This window comes from Aquila chrysaetos, chromosome 1, assembly GCF_900496995.4.
Source record: "Aquila chrysaetos chrysaetos chromosome 1, bAquChr1.4, whole genome shotgun sequence".
NCBI classification, from domain to species: Eukaryota; Metazoa; Chordata; class Aves; order Accipitriformes; family Accipitridae; genus Aquila; species Aquila chrysaetos.
In genome coordinates, this window is record NC_044004.1 from 71,135,497 (window position 1) to 71,160,815 (window position 25,319).

Here is a 25,319-nt window from a genome sequence, read left to right on the forward strand (position 1 = left end):
AAATGGATTTTGCTGGGAGCCTGTTGCTATTTTTATAGGAGTTTACGCAGCTGCTTTGGAGCCATCGCAGCTGTCTGAAGTGGTTCTAGTGCACACCTTGTTGGAAACGCTCATTCTGCCTGGTGATGTGCTACCTCAGAGCCAAGTCCGCCTCTTCAGAGGCTCTTGCCAGGAGACAGGCCACTTATCTACCCAAGAGAAGCTCCTGCAACATGGGCACTGCCATGGAGGGTGACCCAGGAGCTTCCTTCCTCTTCCCTTTCCCCTGCAAAGGCGGTGCAGGATGCAGGTGAGGCCAGCAACCCGAACCAGAAATGCAAAGATAAAACGCAGGCCACAATCTCATTTCTCTGGAGTTACAGGACAGTTTCTTTGTGGAAATTATTAATTGTTTTGCCTTCAGCTGATGCTGTTAGGATCAGGATTTGAACCTGACCTATTTTGAGAATGTCTATTTAGGAACATGATTTCCAAACTCAGTTTAAACTTGGTGTGGTCTCATTCATGCTAGCCAGCCAAGCTGCATTTTAGTATGAGCTAGCCTGAGCTGGCTTAAGTCTCTGCTTTAGACTGAATTAAACAAAGACAACCCAAAGCTGATGGAGTCTTTACTGCCTTGCCAGCTCAAGGTAAAATGCCATGAGAGACAGCTGCTGAAAAATGGGAAAAGAGATCGATGTTAGGGGAAAAGTCAAGGGATTTGTCTACCTTTTGTGTTCTGTATGTGCTGCTGCCTGCTCAAGCCGTCAGGCCTGGCGGAGGCTGCATCTTCCTGCCTGTGTGTAGTGCCTGCCTTACTCCAAATGTGTAGGCAATAAGTAAACAAACCAAGATTATTTGACACTAGAGATTACACTGAATCCCTGCTGTAAAGCTCCCTGCGCTAAAACCCAAAATATTTTTTAAAGAATTCCTAGGAGGGTGCTGGCATATAATGACTAATTTTGTAAATCTTGCATTAAAAAGGGGGTTGTACGTTGGAGAGTCTTCTGCTATATTTAGAATAAAACTTCATGCTCCCGCTGTCAGGATGTGAGCTTAATTACAGCATGCTGCAAACTTTGCTTTTGTGAAGGATATATTTCTGCACTGCTTGCTTCAAAAAGCACAGTTTCGCTGCTATTTTTATGATGCTTTTGTAACAGCAGCAGGAGTTGAGATGGGTTCGGTGAAACTTGAGAAGGATTCTCTGACAAAACCAGTGATAGTAGTTGTGCAGTTCCCAGCTCATAACTTTTCACCAGCTGAAATGAATCAATGTCAGGAGGAAGGCATAGCTGGTTGCTGTTCCTCCCCCCCCCCCCTTCTTTTTTTGCTAACACCCCCCCCCCACCCCGCATAACTTGCAATTCACTTTTCTATTATACTCAAAATTATCTGTTAAGATTTTAATATGGATCTGCTTTTGCTGCTGTGTTTATGATTGGGTAACTGCTAGAGGATTGTAATAGAAAAATAAAACTGGTAAGTTAGCAAGTTTTACATCCAAAAACAATGAAAAAGTACATGTGATTCAGCCTCCCTGCCTTAAGAGATAACTGCTAGCTCCTTACAATAATTGCCAAGCTGTAAGGAGACTTTTGTCCTTATCACAGAATCAGGATGTGGTTTGCAGAGGCTGGCATGCTCTGCTCCACAGAATAGCAGAGCTGTTGCACATGAGGTGTGGTGGTAGAGAGCTTGTGATATGTGTGTGTTGTACCTGAACAGCAAAGGATCTTAAGGCTGCAGAGGAAAATGTTTAGAAATCGGGAAATGTGGAAGATTTGAGGGAAGCAGGAGTAGGGTGATTGTGTTTGTTTTTTCTTAAGGCCTCTTTCCCTTATTCAGCAAAGTTGTTGTCTGTCTCCTTGCACTGTGTGTGCATACAAGGTAACTCCTGGTAACGTCAAGGTAACACATGCAGGGAAAGAGTTCTAGTTTAACCACCATAAAAAATTTGACCTTTCCCCAAACTGCGCTATGTGGAGGGATACATGTTCCTTATTCAGGTGGTGCAACTTGCATATCCTGAATGTTGCTGAGGGTGAGGGGACTGACCACAGTCCAAATTACATCCACAGCTGTGAAGGACAGCTGGCACCTTTCAGAAAGTTCTCAAATGCAATGCAGGACTGAGTTCCTATTAAAGTTACTCTGAGAAGACTGCATTACTGTAAACACTCTGCTGCAGGAGAGGGCTTTAGGGTTTTGCACCAGCCAGATATTGGGTGCTCCTCTTGGTCACTAGGTCCTGAAGACCTGAGCCCTTGGTATCTCTGTGTAGTTAGCTGTCTGTGAAGTCCTCAAGCCTAGAGCATCTACAGAGATACACAAGATGGAAGCGTTACCTCCTGAAAGCATCTCACTTGATTTCAAGGGTCATTGCATACTGAAGCAGCAAGACGTGTGGAAGCCAAGCCCATGAACCTCATGGAAACACAGGTGTCGGGAGGTGCGTGGCCATGCATGGAAGGTCAGATTTTAGAGGGATTTCTTTGCAACTAAAGAAGAGAAGTGCGCATGTTTCTCCTGCTGGCATGCTGGGGTGGCATTTGAGGCAGTAAGAGAGAAATTCCCAGGCAGTACTGTGGAGCGTACTGTGACAGAGAGTGCTGGGCAGAGAGGCAGCAAGGGGCATTTTGCTGTGCTGTGCGTGGGTGACTGGGAGAGGATCTGTGCTGGGGGAAGTAAAGCAGAGCCAAGGTATGCTTTGCTGTCTGGTCAAACAAAGGAATTTGAAAGTCCAGATTCAGTCTGCACCTAGGAAAAGATTCCTTAAAGAAACAAAGTACTTCAAAGTGAGCAGCATCTACCCTCTTTTTTTTTTTTTTTCTTTTAGTATTGATTGGAGCTGTCAAAGTGGGGAAAAAAGCCCACATTTTTTTAATGGTAATGGAGAAGTTTTCTGCAAAAGAGTTAATTTGTCAACATGTTACACTAAAAAGTAAATATGACATAACTTGCTGGAAGAAACATTATTTTCACTTTTGCAAACAGTAACGTAAATGTTAAATTTGCTTTTACACACACACCCCTTGGTTTTTAAAAGAAAAATAAAATAATTGGCCAGATGTCTTTGAGATTTGATGATAGATTACACAGTACAGAAGCTTGACACCTGGTAGAAATTCTCCTTTCTGCAAAGCTTTTCTAATGTAACAATATAAATTCATGTATCTAAGGTAAAACTGTTTTCCTACCCCCGTGGGACTTACACAAATTTCTCCTATTAGCATGGTGCAAGGATTCTATTGAGACTGCTCACCTGATGAGCAGGAATCTACACAAGTGGCATTTGCAAAATCCCCAAAGAGAGAGACTCTAGTTGGAAATAATAATACTTGAAAACAATTTTAATTTAGACAGGACCATGCTCAAAGACATTCCAACATCTTACTAGAAAATTACTGCTACAATAATGAACAACCCTGATGGCTGGAGTTGGGTAAAATAATTCAAGATCATGAGGTGGTATTTTGTCTATGTGCTGTGTTTCTTGGCTTTGCTTTAGCAGGATCATGGCAGCCCTCCCCTGAGAAGAAGGGTGCTCATTTCCTATATAAAGCATGAAAAGCTCCCTCATATTCTGAAACACTGCAGGTCCCTCTGTTTCCAGAAACTTGCTTGAATAGCACTGCTATCTGAGAGTCAAACAAATAAACCTCACTTGTCCCTGCTTTCCCTGGGATTTTGGACTGTTGGCTCAAACAATACTTCTCACAGTGAAGGAAAGAATTTGTTGAGCTGAATTTATTAATTATGGGCCAAATATTGATGTTCCGATTCTGCGCTTACCTATTCTAAGACAATGTAAAAACAGAGCTAAGACCTTTATAATTCTGGTTTTTTGCTTTATTGACAGTGTGCCAGAACAAAAGTGGCATCATCTGGGAAATTATAATGAATATTTTGCCTAGAACAACTTTGGTGTGTTTATGTTTCTTTAAACATAATCTAAGACATTAAAAAAAAAACCAACCCTTTCTGTCAGTGAGATCTAAGCATTAGTCTCTAGACAATTCTTGCTGCAATTAAGAATTACATAACGATTTGATTGTTATGAGTCAAAACAATAAACTAGTAAGGATTAATAGAATATTTGGCTAGGACAAAAGGAGACTGAGTGTCTTGTCTTTCTGTGGGCTGTGTAGAGAAAAGCTCTTCCACAGAGGACCAAAGCTTTTGGAAGAGAAGGGACTGAAATGGGTGATTTCATGTACCTTCATAGAACAAATGTTTTGACTAATAACGTGCCCAGGACATTAAGTAAATGACAAAGCAGAGAATTTCTTTGTTAAACGCTGTTCTCTTTGCATGAAGGTACTTCCTCTATGAAGTGGGCAGGTTGATGCTGAGAAATACTGACTTACTGAGGTAGACTGGGAGGATGGTTTCATAAACAGAACATTTTTATGTACTGGTGGTCTCTTTCCATCCCTTCTCTGTTCTTCAAAGGCTTTTGTAGCATCTCTACATAAGAGGTAGTTTTAAGTGAGAATGCTGTGGTTTATTTTTTTTTCCTACCCCCCCCCCCCCCCCGAAAGCAATAAAATCTCCTTACTTCTCGTCCCAGTATCAGTATGCTGCTTCAAGGAGAGCTGTATTAATGCTATTCATTGTCTCTTTAATGCATTGCTTCTTCATTGCAAGGTTACTGCTGGCACCTCAGAGCCTGCTCTGACAGGAATGGCCAAGTGGAAAATAGGCACCCTGAGACCCTCTGTCCTCTGGCTCCCTGGAGAAGTGTAGGTGGGTAGAAAGGAGGAGCAGGGAAGCACTGGAGAGAACAACGTTCCGTCTGCCTCCTTCCTCCTATAAGTGGTAGTGCTGGAAACTTCAGTCTGTTTAGGGTGTAAGTCTTTCCATCAGAGACCAAAATCATGACAGGTCCGAGTTGAAAGTCACTTCTATAGTCTTCTCTCCCCAGGCCCTAATGCAGTAACAGCAAGGCTCTGGTTTCACAGCACACCCAGCCAGGATGGACCTCAGGAAACAGAGAGGTGCGAAAGGTCAAGAGCCGCCTGTTACTATAATACATTTATCAGACCCAAAGTTTGATTGGGCAAATTAGATCAGGTAAATACTTAGCAGGCATAGGCTGCCCGCCTGTAAACTTCAAGGAGTATATGATATACGATAGGGTAAACCATCAATAGCTGGCCAAAGGCCCAGCAAATGCAAGCACAACAGTGCAGGGCATTCACTCCTCCGATCCGGGGCACAGCCTCCTTGGCAGAGCCCCAGCTGCAGAAGAGCCAGCGTGCAAGGGGGCAGCCAGGCTGGGTAGGGGGCTGGCCTTGCGAGCTCAATGAGGGAGCGAAGAAAAGGACATTCTCTTTTCTCTCCCTTCTTAAAATCAGCGCTGGGTGATGTTTCTGTTATTTCTGACACGTTTCAGAAATAAACATCAATAGGAGCTAGAGAAGCAGAGCTAGCAGCAGCACAGTCTTTGTGTACTTTTGCTCCACGGGGTTTCCTCTTCCCTCCTGTCACTTATTCTTCCGAGGAGACTTTTCTGACTAAGACAATAGCAGGCTCCTTTGCTACTGGCTCTCTTTGTGTCAGCCCACCAGCAGGGGATGCTTTGTAAACCAGAATGAAGATAAAGTCCCGGAAGACCAAGTAATCAAAATGAGGCAGGGGGGCTACCCACAAAGTACAACTCAAGTTTTCTCTAATTTTGTGGCATTCACAGCTGGGTTGTGGTCACGGCTGACACAAGACAACTGGTTCCTGGTGGATCTGAGTCTTCACCACTGCGTGTTACTTGCAAAATCTGCCAAGTTCCTGAGGTCATTCTGGCCAGCAAGGAGTGGGTAGGCAGGAGCTGCCATAGGAATTAGTCGCCAAAATCAGGCAGCCCAAAAGGCTGCCTGCTTGGCCTACCCGTGATGTCTGTATTGGTTTTGATTTGCAGCTGTTACCCAGCTAGGGAATTTATGTGAAGTGTAGATCAGAATCTAGAATTATATTCAGCACAGGAGTATTTCAATTCTGGGAGTTCTGGTTCAGAGCGATCACTTGTTCAAATTGCAAAAAAATAATCCCTCAACTTTTATTGGAAGGGCTTCAAGGGAAGGCCTTGAACAGATTTATGCTGTTTCTTTCAATCTGTACAACACTGCTGCTGCTAGAGTCTGTGTGCTTGCTTCCAAAGGAGAATGGCAGACAACATAACATGTACATACAGTGCAAAACTTGCCATTTCCGTAGGCAGAACTATCAACCTGGCTACTAATATAGAAGTACCAAGAAGAGCATTATATTTGTCTGGATTTTCTTTTTCTTTCTTAAAGCTTTCTACAGTATCTTCTTGTGCAGAACAGATGCAAGGCAAAAGTACAGCTGAACAGATGCAAATTGGATAAACTAGCAGAGATCTGAAATGTGTAGTGAACTTTCTCACACATCCATTGCTTCACTGTGCACTGAGAGAGAGGGAGGAGGCTGTTATGAGCAAAGATGTATGTGACGGTGTTTCCTATATAAAAAGAGCCCCCCAGCAGCAGGTCCGAGAAAGCATAAGCTGGAGTTCTCTGGGCCACCATGGAGCCTGAGTGACTTGGAGCGGGTTGGGTACCTGTATCAAAGCTTGGTGAGGTTTCCTGTGAGCATCAGTGTTAGTTGTCTGTGAATAGCATGGCCTCTGAAAAATGGCTTTGAGATCTGAGTTCCGGGTTGGCATCTGAGTTTTGATCCCTAAGAAGTTACTGTTGCCAGCTACTGGAATTGCCTTACTCTGAGCAGTTCAGCACTGTTGATACCATGTTCAACATTAATAACCATTTCTCTGATCATCTAAACATGCAACAGAGAAAAGAGAAAGGATGTGCTACTAGATGACCTTAAATCTACATTGTACGATTGATAAATCCCGGTGTCTTAGGCCAAAGAAGACAGTTGTTCCATTTAGTTGGTAGAAAAATGCCTGGTGCCTTGATCAACCACAATCCTTTTCATAACTGTAAGTCCTTTCAATCAACTATCAGTGCTCAAGACACCAGGAGCATGCTGAAAATTGTAATTTGTTTGCCCTGCTTGGGCACCAAGAAAAACCACCTTGCAGGCCAGATCCAGTCCTTATACCACAGAGTGGCCATCCCCAGTCCTTAGCATCACCGTAAGTGAAATACTTTGGCTGTGTCACCCACGCTTCATTTGGGGAAGTACCAGAATCCATTTTGAAAATGAGGCTGAGGACTGTAATAGAGAAGCAAAAGCCTCTTGGTTTGAAATGGCTGACAGAGCTGTCCCAGAGGCACCTGATAGCTTTGTCAGTCAGGCCTTGAACTAACTTCAGAAAGATTTCAGTGGGGTATTTTACGGTAAAGCCAGCACAGTTTTCAGTTTGTTTTAAACACTGTACTATGAGTTGCAGGGATCTTAAGAGCCTTTTGAGGTGCAGCACCAGAGGTTCCAGTGTGGGACACAGCAAATGACCAAAAGTGAGGATGCTTTCAGCTGTTTGAAACCAGACTAGCCTCCCTTGTGTGTCAGTGTCCTAAAGCCCCTCAATCCCTTGTGTGCTTTCCAAATTCTGCCCTCTGGGCCACTATCGGGGTGTTCTGCAAAGTGCTTTCTGATACAAACCACATCCAACTTGCCTCCATTCTTCAGGCTTCTCAAAGAGCCCACCCAAAAGCAGATTAGTCAGCAGCTTCTGATGTAAGTTTATTAATATTTGGGCATATAACAAGATTCCCATTAGATACCTTCTTTGAAATAAAGCGCAACTGATGACTGTCTTGCCATTTTTGTCCACCATTATGTGGTAGATTTGTGTGGTTAATGATGGTCAATGCCAGTCTAACACTGCTGATTTCAAGGCAGTGACTATTGATGCAAACTGGCAGGAACAGAAAACATTTCCAAAAACGTGTTTCAATTTTGGGGTACCTGCATGTGCAAAGGTCTGATATTTAGAGATCTAATACTTGGCATTTTTCAAAACCTGACTCCTTTATATGTGTAATTGAGGCACCCTTAGTATTTGAACTGTTCTAGAAACTAAAAGATAGGTGATTGGTTTTTGTTTTGTTTTGTTTTTCTCTCCTGTTTCTATTCCACCCCCAGGCCAGTAACCTTGTCGTCTATAGTAGAGCCTGTACTTGCCCTACTCCGGGCCTAGAAACCAAGATTGGAAGTGACAACCACCATTCCTTACTCTTCACATCACCAATTTCTCTTGCTCCTCTTGACTTTTTGCGACTCCTTCACAGAGGCAGAGCTAACCCACTGCTCCTTGTAGCAGGGTACTTCTCCTGAAGGCCTGGAACTGCAAACAAAACATTTAGTCTACATGTGATTGTTTGGATTTCTAATCTGATGAAACCTTGCTCCAGATTCTCCCTGGAGGAAATGAAGCAGGAAATGGCATTTTCTCCATTTCCTTTACCTCAGCGTCACCCTGTACATCATCTGATGAGATGATACTATGCTTGAGAAACACTTAGGGGATTTTTTTTTTTTCCCTAGGTTTTTTCCCTGACAAATGTAGGCTCTGTCAATCCTTCCATTTATTTCCCTTGAAAGTGTGAATTATAAGAACGTTCAGGTTTTTTATCTAAGCAGATTACAGACATTGGATGTACAGACATCAATTTATTACACTTTTCTTCCACAATATTGATTAATAGGAAACTATCTCCATTGTGTAGGCCTAGGTTCTGGAAAAGGCTAATTTATTTTCAGGAATGATCCACTCAAACTGTAAATGTATAGCTATGCTATCATGGCACATTTTATTCAAAGGGGATGGGAAGGAGGAAATTCTTGCTGCTTTAAACCTTACTGTGTTTTTTGCGTATCTCCTTGAGTCAGATCTCAAAGATGGAAACAAATCAGTCCCTTCAGAGGTACCATTTTAAATCAAATAGTGAAATATGTTTTAAACAAGTAGCAAGTGTGCAATGTATGCCTTCAAATAACGGAATCTTAAAAATCAGTAATAATTTCATCCTGAAAGGAGTATCTCCATGGGAGTTCATCTTCAGCGGCCCTGTCTACGCATCTGTTTTGTAGCTTGTGCTGGTCCATGTCAGAGAGCATGCGTGGCGGGGTCCAGGGCGGGTGTGGTGCCCAAGGAGACTGGTCTGAAGGGAACAAGCCAAAACTGGAAGTCCCTGAAGTGAGAGGAGAGCTGCGGGGGAGACAGACCTTGAAGAAGCTGAAGGGACCACTGGGTCCCTTCCTTGACTCCCAAAATATCTCCTTAGTGGTTCATCACCAACAGATGGGAAGACAATGGGTGGCAGATCCTCTAGTCATCGTGCCAGAGTTAAGAGAGTGAAAATAACATCTGGCACACCTTGCGGTACGTAAAAGCCTAGTCTGTCTTTCGTGGTATAGCTCCCTGTGCATCTCAATGCTGAGGGTATGGCTTGTGCGGGACTTGAAGCTTATCGGCTCACCAGCTCGGTGGGGTCAGGAGGCAGGAAAGCCTGTTGCGGTGTTCAGGGATAAGCAGTATATCAGGATGCAAAAGAAGAAAGAAAACAGCCTCATCCCATGTATAGGTGATTGTGAGAGTGCAAAGCCCTTCTGACTGGAGCAAATGCTGATACTCCTTGCAAGGTGCTGGGGCTGGACCTTCCCACAGGACCCTGTCTGCAACTTCCTCTCACTGCCGAATGGAAGCAAGTGGGAAATTTACCTTTCCTGTCAATCAGAGCTTCCCCAAGTAACAGCAGAAGGACAAAATTGGCAGGATTCTTGTCAGTTTTGCTGCTGCCCATAGGGTACTGATTATCATTAATGAGTCTTATTGATTTCACTGTGCGGCTTCTTGGGAACAACAGGAGAAGCCTGTCTGCAGACTCAGAAACACAGCACGGCAGTGGGTCATATTTGGAAAGTTATCTGTGCAGTCACAAGGGCTGGATTTTTTTGTTGTTATTTTGTTTTGTTCAAATGAAAGGCTAGATTCTGCAGAAGCTGATGATTTCGAGAGCCACATCCTTCCCTAGTCTCATCAGGAAATCATTCCACTTACCACTGGTGAGTAGGTGAGTGGGTTTCTCAAGCCCTCACAGAAGCTGTATTCTCAGCTTCAAGAGAGGGAAGGAGTTGTAATGTGACAAGAGTCTCTCGGGGATCTCTGGGTCTGATGCTTTCAAGACAGCCTGGGTTTTGTTTGTTTTGGTATTGGTTAGCTCTGGCTGCTGCATTGCTCCACCCACGAGGATGGTGCTCTTTGCCCTGTCTTCTTAGTAGCGATCCTTGTTGTAAGGTGTGGAAATTAAATCTCCAGATTCAAAGCCCTAACTGAAGGGCAGTATGTGGAAGGATTCCCCCGTTACCTAGACATTATGTCTCCAGCTCATCCTCCCCCCGCCCCTCAGCCCTGGCAAGGAATGCCAGCAAAAACAAGTGCTGTTTGTTTGTTTGTATTTTGCTATAAAACTGAAAATAGGAAAGTTACTGTGCTATTTTTTTTTTTTTTTTTTTTTTTTTAAACAAACCAGATGTTTCCCAACAATTTTTCCCTCTTGGTTGAAAGCCCCTAATTTCTGTCAAAACACCCATCAGGCAGTCACTCTTTAACTAGCTGTACTCAGGCTGCCAGTGGCATCCTGTTGCCTGCACCGAGGTTTGAGTCCACAGGGGGTTTGCAGCTCCCAGAGTAACTCTGGAGCGGAGGAGGTGAGATCTTGGGATTAACTCCATCCTCTCCCCACAAGTTGTTCCCTTAAATTGTAAAAAAACAAGTAAGGAAACAGTCTCTCCCCACAGATAGCCCTTTCTAAAACTAGACCGTGCTTCCTTTCCCTGCCCTCCTCGTTTCAGTGCTGCGAACGGCAGCGTTTCCAGACGGGAGTGACGGCAGCGCAGTGACATTTATCCTTCGGTAATCAGTTAATTGGTGCAGCCCTCTACCTTTCAGCCTGCACTTCTTAGGATCACACCAGATTTCTGACCTGTGAGAACTTTGCTTTGAAGGGACAGCTTGATCCTTAAGCCCATTAGCCAGATGCCAGCCCTGGCTGGGGCGATGACGGGTAGCTCTGGGCACAGGTCGGTGCCAGCTGCGCGCTGCCGGCCGCATCCTTCCACGGGAGAAACCTGGCCCACAGGACCGGGGACTCGGCTCTGAGGAGGGCAGGTGCCCCTCAACTATATCTCCCCTGATTCCCAGTTGTACGCCCGATCCCTTCCCTGCAGTGTGGAGGGGAGAGGAGGGTTTTAGTCCTCTCAGCAGCCGGAGGTGTGGGACACGGGTAGGGGCACGATGCCAAGCCTGCTGGCTCGCTGGCCTGATCTGGTGTGGAAAATCCCCTTTTCTTAGGTTCCTGAGGGTAGCTGTGGCCATGGCAAGTGCTTGGAAAACTTTCCACATCATTTGCAAAGCTGCCCTCAGAGTGAGGCCATCTTAGAGAGTCTGTTTAAAATAATAATAAAAAAAAAAGTATAAAATGGAAACATTCCCTTGCTCCCCCATCTCCTTATCTCTCACTTAAAAGTAAAGGAAGTAGAACATTTTAAAGCAGCTTTGTTTCTATGGATTAAATGAATTGAAATACAGCTGCTTCCTCCCTTGATTTTCTGCCCTCGGCCAGGTAAAGAGCTGGTCCATTGAAATATTGACTATCGTTAGTCTGAGATTTGGATTTTTTTCATCTCTCGATGAAGCACAGATCTTTTTTTGGTTACCATCAACTCTCTGTCATAGCTGTTCCTGTGTAACGCTTCCCCTTTGATATGACAATGACTTTGTACAGGGGAAGGACCTTTACCAGAAGAAGAATTGTTTCAAGAATTGATGAAGGGTGAAAAGAAATTGGCAGCATATCATTAAAAAAAAAAAAAAAGGAAAGACAGCACACCTTGGCATGTAGACGAAGGGGGAGGGAGGTGGCTCTGTGAAGGCAGGAGTGAGCATTGCTAACAGGCCAGCTTAAAGCCATCTTAACAATGTGCAGTTGCTCTCCCCAGCTCGTCCATTGATTTCCTCCTGCCCTCCATAGGCCTGGCTGCAGTTAAACCTTGTGTCCTCTACGTGATGCTGAACCGAATCAGATTTTGCTTTTAGTTGTTCGATCAAATTTTCCTTCCTTGAGCTTAGAAGGCACACTTGGGACCTTATAGTAATTGCCTCCCCACGCTGAACTGCTGATACCTTTATTGGATTGGCGTAGGGTTTCAGAGGACTGTGTTTAACATGCAGTGAGCCGCAGCAATGCAAACAGCTCCAGTGTTTAAACAAGCATCCATTAGGCCAGGAAACAAGACAGTGCCAGCCCATTTGGTGCTCTTTAGAGCTGGCAGCTTAAGGGGAACGGTGCAGGAGGGCTTGCTTGGGGGGGGGCAGGATGGGGGAGACACAAATGCAGTGTCAGGAAAACAAGCAAAGCGTCTCTGTAGGTTTGTGAGAAATGAGCCGGGGAGGGGCGGGGGGGAGCTTGCGACTGGGGACATGTGCAAAGCTCATTAATATCTCATTATGTTCGAATTGCAGTCTCCCAGCAGATTGGCATTAACGTGTGATGTGCTGGAGGAAGGGGCTACAGGAGAGCGGCAGGGATATTTTAAGCAAGCTTTTTTTTTTTTTTTCTTTTTTCCTTTACATTGAAGAAGCGGAAAAAATAGTGTGCGCGGGGCAAGGTGCCAGCAAACTACAATGTTTTGTGCATCAGCCCAATACAGTACACTTCATCAAACAAGAACAGTGCTCAGTTGGGCTTATCATAGTACCCACTAGCATCTTTCAGTATTTCTAATAAACCTCCTTTATTTTCAGGAGTGCTTAACTCAGCTGTAAAATTTGGCTCAATGTGAAACTTCCAACATTCAGGATCTCAGCCCAGGATTAATTCCCCCCACTCCCAACTGGACAGATTGGGGAGCGTAGGGGGTACTTGGACATTTTGCTCTCTTCTGTAAGTTTGTAGATAGAATGATGTCTGAAGTACTTTTTCTCATGCTCCTAAACTGAAATAGCTTTTGTTTTATCCTCAACTGGAGCATTGCAGTGATTAGCTTATCAGCTGATAAGCTGCAGTCATTAGCTTATCAGCTGACATCAGTGCCCTTACTGGCTTCTGCAGGACCACATACATTTTTCTGATAAAATCTTGGCTGCCATGTTACTGGGAAAATACCCATTAGTTTTAGGGCTGGTTATTCCTTGACTTTCTATAGCTGAACATATAAATCTTCTTCGAAAATAAAAGGCAACTCCCAACAATGGCTTATCCAAAAAAGAACAAACAATCAAGGACTTTTTGTAGCAGGCTCTCCTCCCTGTGCTCCCAGTTGCTGAGCTGCATGATTTATCTCGGCATATTTTCATTGGGAGGACTGGAGTCACGAGAGGGACAGAGAATGTACTTCTGTTGTACTCTGCAGCACTGGGCTTTTGTGCAGAAGTGTTTTACTGACATGTACCAATGAAACCTATGGGTTTTGCTTTTCTGCAGACACCTAGTCATTCGACTATTGCATACAAAAATCATTTTAATAGATGCTGTATTTGAGGAGATGTTTATAGCTGAACTGTAAGAAAATCATTCTTCTTCAACTCCTTTTGTGCTACAAGAGCAAAACAACGGTTAAATTAGCTCTGACTCTTACAAAATGCTTGCAAGCCCATAGATCTTGGTTCAGACTGCGTATTGTGTTTGAACTTTATTGCCCAGGCTATTTGTTATGTGTTTATCCTTCCTAGTAAACTTTCTTTTGCTTTTATGGAACAATATTGGAGCCCTCCAGTGGCCAAACTTATCATTCTGAGGAATAGAGTTCAAGTTCTGCCAAGGAGGTTGATTTTTTTCCTTCCCTATTAAAAAATTAGTTTTGCAATCTTTTTGTATTCAGAATTTATGTAGAGTTTATTTGAGTCACAGCATCATATCTGAAAAGTAAGGAAAGCTAGGAAAACGAATACTTAGTCTCTTTGCATATCTAGGATCCCCATATATTTATTCTTCTGTATTTTCAAGAATTTAATGAGTTGATTGTTTAAATAAATTCAATTCGATTACATTTTCTGAGACGATCCCATTATGCTTATGAAGCAGAGAAAATACATTTGGAGTGTCATGACGATTCAAATTTCCTTAAGTGACTCTATCAGTGCTGTGACTTTTTATCTGTGACGTGGCTGGTCTGTTCTCTAGCAAAGCCTATTTTTTGTACATGGTATTGTCATTTGTATTAGGGGCCTCGGCAGCTTGAAGATTTTGGCCTCAAGGCTCCCTCGTCTGCTGCTCCCACTGGTGTCTTTCACTTTCCATGGCCTTTCATTGTGATACCCACTTTGTGTATGAAATAGTATCTTTTATTTATATTGTATGCCCTGGATATTAGTAAGAAGTTCTCCTTATCGAGAATGTTGAGATCCTCTAGAAAAACTAACAGCTAAAATCACTTACTTATGTCTCCTCATGTTTGGTGTGATGGTTATCACAGTTCTTCCTTTTAGATACCGAACTGCAATAATAGTCTTTAGGAACCCAAAATCAGATAGGTAGGTCAAGGTTATGTTGGAGCTGGGAGTTTTGGGAGGCGGTGGGGGATGACCAGGGGAAGAGAAGAAAGTATGGTCATTTGTTTATCTTTTAATAGGATGACCGCAGTCTGGCGTTCAGTCCTTGTTCAAAAAGCAGTTAGGCAAGTGCTTAAGGTTGTTATTCCTGCACCTCTTTATTCCTCTTTATTTAGGGTTCACTGGAAATGAGTTTGTAGCACTTTGTGTTGTATAGCTGCAACTTTATAAAATCATGTATTATCATCAAAATGCTTCAGAACTAGAACATTCAAAAACTTGTAGGGGGAGGGTTCTGTTTGTTTTATTTTAGTAAAAAGCTTCTAAGTAGCTTTTCTTCTGCAGGCACTGTGGGTATAAGAACAATTGTACTGGCTCATCTCAAAGAGGCATTTAGCTCAGTGTCCTCTCCGCAACAGAAGTCAGTAAGCAGAGTGTAAGAAACAGAGCAGGCACAGAGTCAGCCTTCCCTGGCGTGTCTTCCCATCTTCCAGCCATCACAGGTATAAGAACTGCTTGCTGAGCCCATCTGTAAGCAGTTTGCTTTTGCAGCCCCCTGCATAGGTGGTGGTGGTTTCTTCTTGTTCTTGCAGGGTGGGGTGAAAATGAGGAAAGCCAAGAAACAGTTGCAGGAGAAACTTCTTGCTGGCACTGCAGATGGGGGCAAGTTAGGCAAATTCCTCTCGTTGGCAGTAGGTGGAATTCCTGGAGCAACCCTAGGCATTGTTTCCTTTCATTTTTTTTATATGAGTTTGAGAATTGCTGGAGGAGATGGATGCCCAGCTCCAGTTGACTTTTTGAGGAAAATGCTAATGAGGTCAGTTTTTCTCAGGGCTTTTTCCAAGACCTGTAAACACCAGCAGAGCTGGGAAGAAAACAGACAAATAGATGGGGAGAGGCTGATAGCAGAATATGAATACACACTGACAGTGGGAGCAAGAAGAGGCCTTGTAACTGTCAGAAGGAAGGCTAATGCTCTAGAGCCGCTTTGCCTTCTGCAGCCACATAACTCATGTGTGAGGCTGTGAGATCTGAAGAGTGAAAATATGGGCAACGGTGACAGGAGAGGAAAAAGGATGGGACTATGCAAGGGGGGAGCAAATGTTCCCCACCTGCCTGATGCACATTTCATACCCAGCTCCCCGAAGCCTCCCACCACCGCACAGAGCTGCCGCCACTGTTGCTAGCTTGCCACTTGTTTGTCCTAGCCTCCCCTGATGGCTGCTGCCAGCCAGGTGAGAACTTCAGGGGTCCAGCAGAGCTATGGGAAAGTGGAGAAGGCAGGGACCAGTTGTAGCTCTTAGCCCCTCACAGGACAGCAGCACGAGAGCGGCTTTATCCCTCGGGGACTCCTGCCTGCGTGCCTTTTACTAAGAGACATTGGAGCGTAAGCCAGGAATGTCAGAGTGCGCAGGCTGTCTGCAGCCCTGCTGTGCTGGGACCGAGAGGCAAATCTGTATGGTTCTGTGGTTTAGCCTGAATCCTTGTGGTTTGAACCTCTGCTAGACAGTGGCTGCATGGAGAGACGGCGTTCCCAAGAAGGGCGCTGTGCCCTGCTGTGTTCCCCCCACAGCTCCTTAGGGAGCCTTTTACCCAGTACCCATTTAGTAGCTTGCTGTCTGGTAACATTTCCAGGCCCTGTACGGAGAGAACATCCTTGAGTAGTTTATGCTCCTGTACAGAGACACAGGGAACACTTGAGGGGAAAAATATCTGCTCTAGTTTCAGGCATTGCAGTCCTTTCTCATTAGCAGGGAGAGGAGAAGGCTGGCACTACTTTACTGATGAGTCAGGAAAATCCTCTATGTTTGCAGTGTCAAATGCTTCTAAGACGATTATTGTGCGTCTGAATTTGGAGTTTGGCAATGCCAGACAGCTTTGGTTTTGGGGGGGGGGGGGAAGAATAGTAGTGACTTATGTCCCCAGGCATACTGAGACCACAGTCTCCTGCAAATCCTACAGCCACCAGGACCCACAATATTCAAGGTTGGATCTTGGCCTTGTGTCTTCCACCTGGCATTGAGAAATGTCAGTCTTGGGCAGCTGTGCATTTTAAAGCTGGGCCCTTAATGTAATTCTGAAATATGCTAATTGCTAGGCTTTTGTTTTCATTTGACAGTTTTGAAAAGCTTAGAAGAAAGGAGGAAAAATAAAAGAGTATTGTAAATAGCCCTAGGAAAAACCTCAACCTGCTGCCCATGTAATTTCCTTTAAAAACAAACTTTCATACTGTGGGAAGCATTATCACACAGCAGATTTGCACACAATCCTGTATGCTCGATATCTACATGATTTTCCATCATTTCTTAAGCATGCTTGCTCATTGTTAAAGTTGTTACTAAGGTTACTACAACTGTTATTTAAGAAGGAAGAAGTGCTTGCTTACCCCAAAGCTTGTCTATATTTCCCTGCTATCTGTGCATCTAATTAAAAATACTTTTTTTTCTCTATAGACTTTGCTTAGACCATCATGGTTATCACACTACTATTTATCTGGAATTTAAACCCACAGCCCTTCCTGTTACCTATCCCCTTATCCTTGCCTCTTAAATAATCCAGAAGTGATTAAGCATGTAAGTAACTAAGCAAGAACTTGGACCTGCACAACCTTCTTTCCCTTGGCGCTACAAGAAAGTAAGACTCTTTCCAAGAGCAAATGGAATATCATAATTACAGGCCAAACTATGAAGATTTCAAGCTTTTTTCTTAGAGTTTAGTGGGACAAAACTTGAAGCCTCTGGAAATTAATCCGGCAGAAGGACCTGACCCAGGCAGACAGAAATCTTTATTAAATGCAGATGTCAACAGCAGTAGCATGTAATTAGTGCCCTAATTGTGACTGGGCAAATAACGTTGGTGGCTTGGGGAGGGTCCAGATGCAGGCATCTGACTGTGGATGCGTCTCTTCGAGCTAGTTAGGTTCCCTTTAAGGCCAGTGAAAAGAAAAAGACACTTCTAGAGCATGATTTATCTCATTCTTATCTTAGCCTGGCATAGGGGATACGAGTCTCATCCTTAAGACTGGAATGAATTGACTTGTTCTTGCCTGCAACTTTCTTATGGTGCCTACAGGAGTTCCCAGGCTCTTTCTGTCCTCTTCATGGCTCTCCCCCCTGCCTCCTCACTTCTTTTTCCTGGATAAGAAAAGAAAGAGAAGCAAAAGCACCTATCGATCTGAGAAAATATAAGGTATTTTATATTCCCATTGGCTGGGCACAGGATTTGGGAGATTTAAGTCCAATTCTAACCCTGCCACTGACTTCATATGCAGCTTTAGGCAAGCTTCCTGCTCTGTTTTCTTAAGCGAAATGCAGAGGTTTAACATATGTTTGCATCTGAATGACAGACACCATTTAAGTGCTAAGTGATGGTTTTGTTTTGTTGTTGGGTTTGTTTTGACACAAATAGTTGTTTTGGGTTTTTTTTCTTTTTGGATTCAGCCCACCTGTGTTTTTCCCTGAGACCAAAATCCACATAATTCTGGTAGTAGCCTGAGAGTACTTCATCTCCAAATTAAAAGTGCCTTAGTACTAGGTGGCTCATCACTGCTAGAACAGGAGAAAAAAGGTGGGAATGAGAAGCCTTTTAAGAAGGAAAATAAGATTAGTGGAAGCCCATTATATGAATGCACAGCTGGCTTATGGTGCATTTCTGTGGCTTATCTAACAGCAAACTATAATGTCGTGCTTCATACCTCCAAGGGGTTTAGGAAAGAACTGTAGGGTTTTCAGTGACTCCATCTTAGCTACAGCATCTAACAATAGCAAATGCTTTTTTGTCTTTATTTGACACTGTTAAAGGCACAAACTTTCAGTGGTGAATTGCACTTGAAGTCTAAATTTATTTTGGATTAGCTGCTAATATATGCTTAGTATGCATAGATTGCTGAGATGAAAACCCATGTGAGTATCATGGGCAGCAACCACATGTGCATGTGTGCACATGTGTGGAAAATGCAGGGAATTTTTTTGCCAGCAAAGGAAAAAGTAAAAAAAACACCTGTGTTGTGCACAGTGGGCATGCACAGACATATGTAGCAGTATGAGTTGCAGTTCCTTCCCTTGGAGGGCTGTTTTCAAAATACACAAATAGATTAAAGTGGCTGATAGTATTCTGGTGCGCAGCCACAACTAACTGGGAATTTGACTGGTTTAGCAGAGCACTGACCACCTTTCTCCTGGTCATCTTTTCGGTTTGTATGGAGAGATCTCAAAGCCTTACACACCTTTGGGATTTTGGCAAACTTTTCCTGCCATTGCTACAATGAGTTCAACCCCCAACAGCTAGCAACTTGGAGAATTTGCCTGCAGACAGGCTGCTGCTGCTGCACTCTGGGACACTGTGTTGCTTTAGACAAGCTCTGAGTAGAACTAAGCACCTGTATAAATAGATGGTTTCAGAAGGTAGAGCCGTGGTTTCCCCCTGACAGTAGCTAACGCTTTTCCAAAAACATTCAATGATAAGATCCTCTGATGATAAGGTATCAGCAAGCTTCACATAGCAGCTTTAGAAGGAGGGCAGAACAGGCAAGCATGGGACATCTATTCACAAGACTCTGGTTACTGCTAAGGTGGGCCCTTCCCCGCCTGTCAGTGTAGTTCATTTAGATTGAGCACGGGCACCTTTTTTTCTTGATGTCACTCAGACATCAACAGAAGGAAGGCTCTAGGTCAGATGATTTTACAGTTAGTGCTGGCGTTTGCTCCTGGTAACCATCTTTTCTAGGTGCCTTGCAGCCCATTCCCCAACACTGGACACATACCACACCCATGCCCACGCGGGGCATCATTATCCCGTGACAAGCAAATGCGCGTTCACACTGTTGAGGAAGGTACTGGGGACACTGGGAGAAATGGTCCACGCTGCCCATTGGAAAGACATGAGAGCCAGGAGCAAACGCTATGAGTTGCTTGGGCAAGTTTCCTATGGCTGCTGTCTTTCCTAGGTGCTCCAGGTATGTGCAGGGAGTGAAGAGATTCACAAGATTGCAACAAAGTGCATCCTTTTTGGGGTCTGTCCTTTGGGGAAGCACAAAGCCAGTGCACATATGCAATTACACTGTGTATGTATATTCAGACGAGCAATGGGAGGGAGGAAGAGGTTTATCCTGGGTTGGAGACAGCTGCTGTAGATGAAATAAGGATGGTAAGACCTGAGTGAAGGTCTTGGTCTGATGTTGTTTGTTGCATAAACCCCTCTTTGTATTTTAGGTTGCTTAGAGTGCTCAAGGTGAAGCTTGTGCTTAAATATTGTGCTGCATCGGGGCCTTGATTTGCTTAAAATCTCTTTTTTCTTCTTTACACTTAATCAGTAGACTTAAACAGTACATTCACAGTTCACCCCACACAGCAGGTCCAGCCTTGGGGCTCAGTGACTCTCATAATTGCTGGGGTCTGGGAGACCAGACACATACTTTTCCATTAGTTGTTGCGTGCCTTTGAGGGACCCAAGGTCAGCTTGAGGTGAAGGTACTGAGGCAACAAAGAAGTAAAGCTTGTATGGTTTGCTTGGCCATATTTAGGGCAAAACTGCTATCTGCTGTCTGGCCTTTAGCCCGTGGCAAATAGTTCTCAAACCGTGCTCAGAATAATTCAGAACATGTCTGGGGCATCCTGTACAATCCTTTGACTCCTCGAGTCTTCACACATCTTCAGTGATCCTGCTTTTTTTTTTTTTTTTTTTTTTGTAGTGTTGGCTATAACTTGTATTGAAAGCAAAAAAGGAATGTGAAGAAGAGTTGTTCTATCAGACTTAGTGTCCATCTCTGAAGAAATTTTGGTGCAGAAGAAATGATCTCGTCAATGGACCCCTAACTCCTAGTGAACTTAACAGGAGCTGAGGGCTTCAGCACCTCTCACGATTGGGCTATCGGTTTTGTACAGGAGTCTTACAAAACTGCTGCTGCGTGCATTCTTTTAAATAGATATGCAAAGGCAAGGCAAACAAGCAGTTCTAGCATTGCTCTTCTTTCCTAGAGATGGATCAAGCTGATTGTGCTGATCAAGGAATTGTTTGGATGAAGGAAAAAGCCAGACCCATTTTGGATGTTTCTGACATCTTTTCTATTTTAGAATTTTCAGTTAGTTGTTTGGGTTTTTTTATGGTCTATAGCCTAGCACAATTCTACTTCCAAACTCATATGTCCCATGTTTGGTTTTCTTTTTCCTTTCCCCAAAAGACATGGCTCAGGAGCATGATGAGAATTAGGACTTTGAAAAAATGTGAGTATTAATTCATTAGCATGCAAAAGATTAATTTCCCTCCCCCTTCTGCCCCCATGCTTGGGTCTCCTTTGCAATGCCTACTGCACTGTTAATTGTTTAACCTGTACTTAGATAACCTACACTCCTTTAAAAGTATCTGTACTTGCAAAGAAATCTTCAGGTCACCTACGTCCTCAGACAAGTTGCCCAGTCTGGCACAGGGGACAGCTGAGGAAGAGGAGGCAGGCTTACAGAGACAAGCTCTGGGATAAATTCACCATTTTGTTTGCAGCACAGTGTAACTTGTCCTGTTGCTGATTCATAAGATTTTTCCTTTTTTTATGTAGTAGTTGTGGAAATCTGTTAATTCTGATCTTTAAATTATTTTCAAATGGAAGTTTCCTTTATATGGTGTTACCCCAAGAGGGTGACTAAGATGTGTGGGCTTGAACAGGTACAGTGTATAGACTATCTGGCTCTCATTTCCTTCCTTTTCTGATTGTATCAAACACTCTGCTTTGAAAAGCATGAACTTGAACTTAGTCGTGTGGAAGAATCCCTGAAATTACTTACCCCATATTGATTTGAGGAACTGGAAGATGCTACTTCATGCAACTGTGGAATAAGTGGCCATGTTGACATGAGGTGGTGTTTGTTGGGAGTTAACAGCAGTGAAATGAATGGGAGACAACCATACTGTTTCTGAGTTCAACCTTCTGACAGCTTGCTATTGGTATTCTAGAGATAATATTACCTCTTGGTAATAAAAGAGGTTGAATAGAAGCTCATAGTCCATGGAAACCAACAGTGTCATTGGGGGAGTACCGTCACGCCTCCATCATCCCTTGTCTCTTCTGCCTCCTTCTTCGAAGTTTCTGTAGTATATTATGCGTGTAGATTGAGCCATGGCAGTAGTTTGCATGCAATTGGAAGGCAATTTGTTTGCTCTAAGCATAGGAAAGGCTTTTCCCTTATAGCAGTTAGGCAAGATTTTAGTCTGTCAGTTTTGAAGTCATAAACAGAGCTCATATGCTGCCGGTGCCTTAATGATGAAGGAAAGCAGAGGCTGTGTCAGACAGCTGCTGCTCCTTTGCAGAGCACAAGAACGCTCTCCTGTCCCAAATGCCCCTTTACTAGGCAGGCAGGGTGCCATGAGCACACTTCACTAGCTTGCTGCGACTTGTGCCCATCCAAGGATGAATCGGGGCAAGATTTTCCCCAGGAGACCATTTCTAGCGTCACATATGTGGTTTAAAGAGCTAGTGAGTAGTGAATGAGTAGGTATGGTACATGTGCAACAACATTGGATACGTTGCTTTGCTGCTGCTTAATTTAAAACACAAGAGGTTCATGCGTTTCTTTTCTACCCTGATTTGCAGGAGTTGTTCAGGAGGTACAGCTTTAATAATCTGCAGTGTCTGCTTTTTATCATTAGCTTCTCTCCTGCCCAGATACAAAGCAGATCGGGAATGTTTTCAAAGGGTGAAGATTTACCAGCACAACTCCCAGACAAGTCAATTAGAGGCTGCCTGACTAAATCCTCATAACGCACTTTGAAAATGTTGCTCCTGCCGCCTGTGAGGACAGTTGTAGGGAGAGTGTATCTCGACTGTTCCATGTGAGAGACAGGAGTAGGCACTGCCAGCTAAGTAGTTTAGCTCTCAGGCTCTTAGCACCTTCGTTAAGACTTTTGCACAAACAGAGGAATGCTGGCACTCCGTAAGTGATGAGGTTACTGCTTTGCCAGTATTTGCTCTATTGGGCTAAAGTGGGATTAAATTGGACGGACCTGAAGAAGAGGAAGGCATTTAGATTGTACACTTGGGCAGGAAGGCTGTTTGATGATGATGACAGCATTGCATCCATGAAATAATTTGTGCTCTAAAGTCCAGTTAAACTTGCCGGTGATTTTGTATTGAGAAAATTAATTGCATCCATTGCCTGTGTTTTAATCAACAGCTTCCCCAGGGACCCTGCATGCCAAATCTCATCAGATGCATGTCATTTGGTGTCTTTGCATTCAAATTTAAGTTGCAGTTGTGTAGAGGGAGAGACAGAAATCATGAAAGAAAAATATTTTAAAGGCAAACTGGAATTGATATGGGATATGTGCACTTATGCTTCAGAAGGATCACACTTTTCCTAGCCTGTTCTAGACACATACAATTTGAGCAGCATAGTTGGTATTTTTGCATATATTTCTCCACTAATTTTTGTACAGATTTCTTCACCTCTGCATCCCTCACTAGCTAGGCATTCTCCACAATGTTCATTTCTACAGCAGAAAATGTCTTTCTGGCAGCAATGCAATGGGGTGGTTTAAAAGACCGCAATAAACGTCAGGAAAGATATATGTGCTTATCTTTTTTATTTTAATGAAATTAATACACATGGAGCTGGAAGTCCTCTTATCACGTGACCTGAGCAACGGAAGTACAAAACTTCTTCAGTCTGCGATGAAAATACATGTGATCAGGCGGAGTCGAGCCATGGGAGAAGCTACCTCTCCTTCTCTCTCCATCTCTACAGAAATGTGTCTCCTTCCCTTTTCTTGCTTATCCCTCTCTCAAAGCTCTGATGAAAGCTCATGCCAGTTCTTGCTTTTTTCGAGCCGTTTTAGCACACATGAGCATCCTTACCTGGCCGACTGAGGGCGGGTAGAGTCACGCCGTTTGCCCGGTTTGACTTGGCCAGCGCTGCCGCTGTTTTGCTCTCATCCAGCGCCTTTTTTGTTACCCTTCTTTCCCTGTCCTCTGCTTAACCTCCCAGCGTGATCCAGTTCCCGCTGGTGACTGGGAGCCTGACAGCTGGCCAGGGCAGGCAGCTCCGGGGAGGGCCCTGTGCACCCCTGCGCTGCCTGCTTTGCATCCAGACAGCCCGTACTCTCGCTGCTGGAGAGAGCAACCCTTCCTGTCTGACCAGCCTGGCTAAAATGCTAGGAAGGGGATGGTTTTCCCCACTTCGAGTTAAACTCTTTCAGGTTTAACTGGTGCCCTGAGCATCTTTTACTTCTTACTGTTAACGGGAGTCGGTTTGTTCTTCTGATGACTGTTTGCAAAAACAAGGGCGATGACAGAGTCCCCAGCAGCCCTTAGCAGCTTGGGTAACAGGCAAAGGTTTGACCTCCTTCATGGGGCAGAGGTTACTCTGTGAGCCTGCAGAGTTGAACAGGTTACTGGCTGGGTTGCCAGATTGAGATTTTACCAACTTCAAACAGATTCACAATGTGAATTTCCTGCGTATTTGAAACATTGCCCTGGCCAACAAGAACTGGGCAGGCAGGCCCAGCATGGAAGAACACAGCATGTGCTTTAAGTGAGCAGTTGCGATCCAAAATCAATTTGCTACGTCAGGCTTCATCCTGTGAGTTAGCAGGCGTCGGTGCAGTGCTTTCAGCAGTATGAAGAAATTCAAGTAGTAGGGGAGTGGTTTGATGCATGAAATACTTTCATTTGTTGGAAGCAGTGGGATGTAACCCACCTTCGCTTTGCTTGGCCACTTGTCTGCATTCAGCTCCGACTCGGCTTTTGAAAGCCTGTCCTGTGCTCCCCACCATCTCTGCGTGACACCAGCAGCAAGTGTCATTAAGAGGCCCCTGTGGAGCTGACGGACTTCAGACAGTGGTCACAAGATGTGGTTGTACCTCAGGCAGCGGTGCCCTTTGGCACTGTTGACTTTTTAATGGCAGTCTCTCAAGTGGTACAGCAAGGAAGGATGTGCAAGAAACGAGGAATCCTTTCAAATGTTGAAGCTGAATTGCTGGCATGCAAATGGCAATACTGATTATTTTTTATTGATCTCAGGTGAGGTGGTTATGGTCATTACATCTTTGCTTAGAAGAGCTGTCATGTCAAATGCAGTTGCTCAGTGTCACTTCACAGCAACCCCTGGGACACTTGCTAAGTTGTTGATAGGATTTGAGTGCAGCACAAGAAGCTAAGGAGCAAACTTGACTCAGCCTTCAGGGTACAGGCTGGAGATGGCTGAATTGGGGTGGTGTTTGGCAGAGCTTGTGGTGAGCACTCCCTGTCAGAGGCGGGGGGGATCAAGATATATCTGGAGAAGTTCTGGGAGAAGAAAGGTGGGGCAAGCTCAGGCACTCCTGGAAGAAGAGGTGCTAAGCCAGACAGACTGATGGGAGGGAGAGTAGAAGTCCTGCAGGAAAGGCCAAGACTGAGTAATTGGCATGGAAGGGAACTGGAGCCCATTTGAGCATGGATGGCTGGTGGGCCAGACTGTGATTCAGCGATCAATTTTTTCTTTTTAACAGAAAGAGTCACAGAAGAGCAGTGTGGAGAGTATAAGGCTTGTTTTGTGTAAATGTGCATCTTCTCTGAGGAAGATGGACTTTGGGCTTTGGCTGGTTTCTCTGCTTTCCCACAGGGAGCAAAGATAGCTAGGGAGCAAGGTGCGTCCCAGCTGGGGAACGAGCATGCCAGAGTTTTTGCAGTTGTTGCCCTTGCCTTGTATTGAAGTGGCTGGAGCTGCCTTAACAAGAGGAAAGTCAGTGGCGACATGTTCGCTATGTAACTGGTGCATGAAACCATCTGTGGAAGTGACCCCAGCCTCCTTGTCTGTGGGCTTACAGATCATCTGGCCACTGAGTGGGAGTGCACCTGTGTTAGACCCTGCGAATCTTGCTCAACCTTTAC

The 25,319-nt window shown here is 44.2% G+C and overlaps 1 protein-coding gene across 5 annotated transcripts in view; it reads left to right on the top strand.

The window, feature by feature from the left end:
* MAML3 (mastermind like transcriptional coactivator 3) overlaps positions 1–25,319 on the top strand; it is a 326,972-nt gene that overhangs the window by 202,076 nt on the left and 99,577 nt on the right. The window contains exon 1 of one of the 5 annotated variants that reach the window (XM_030012876.2): positions 4,382–4,731. The exons of the other annotated variants lie outside the window; for them this stretch is intronic. The gene's annotated coding sequence lies outside the window, so the exon portion shown is untranslated. Of the gene's footprint in view, positions 1–4,381; positions 4,732–25,319 lie in introns of those variants that run through there. 5 annotated transcript variants of the gene reach the window in all.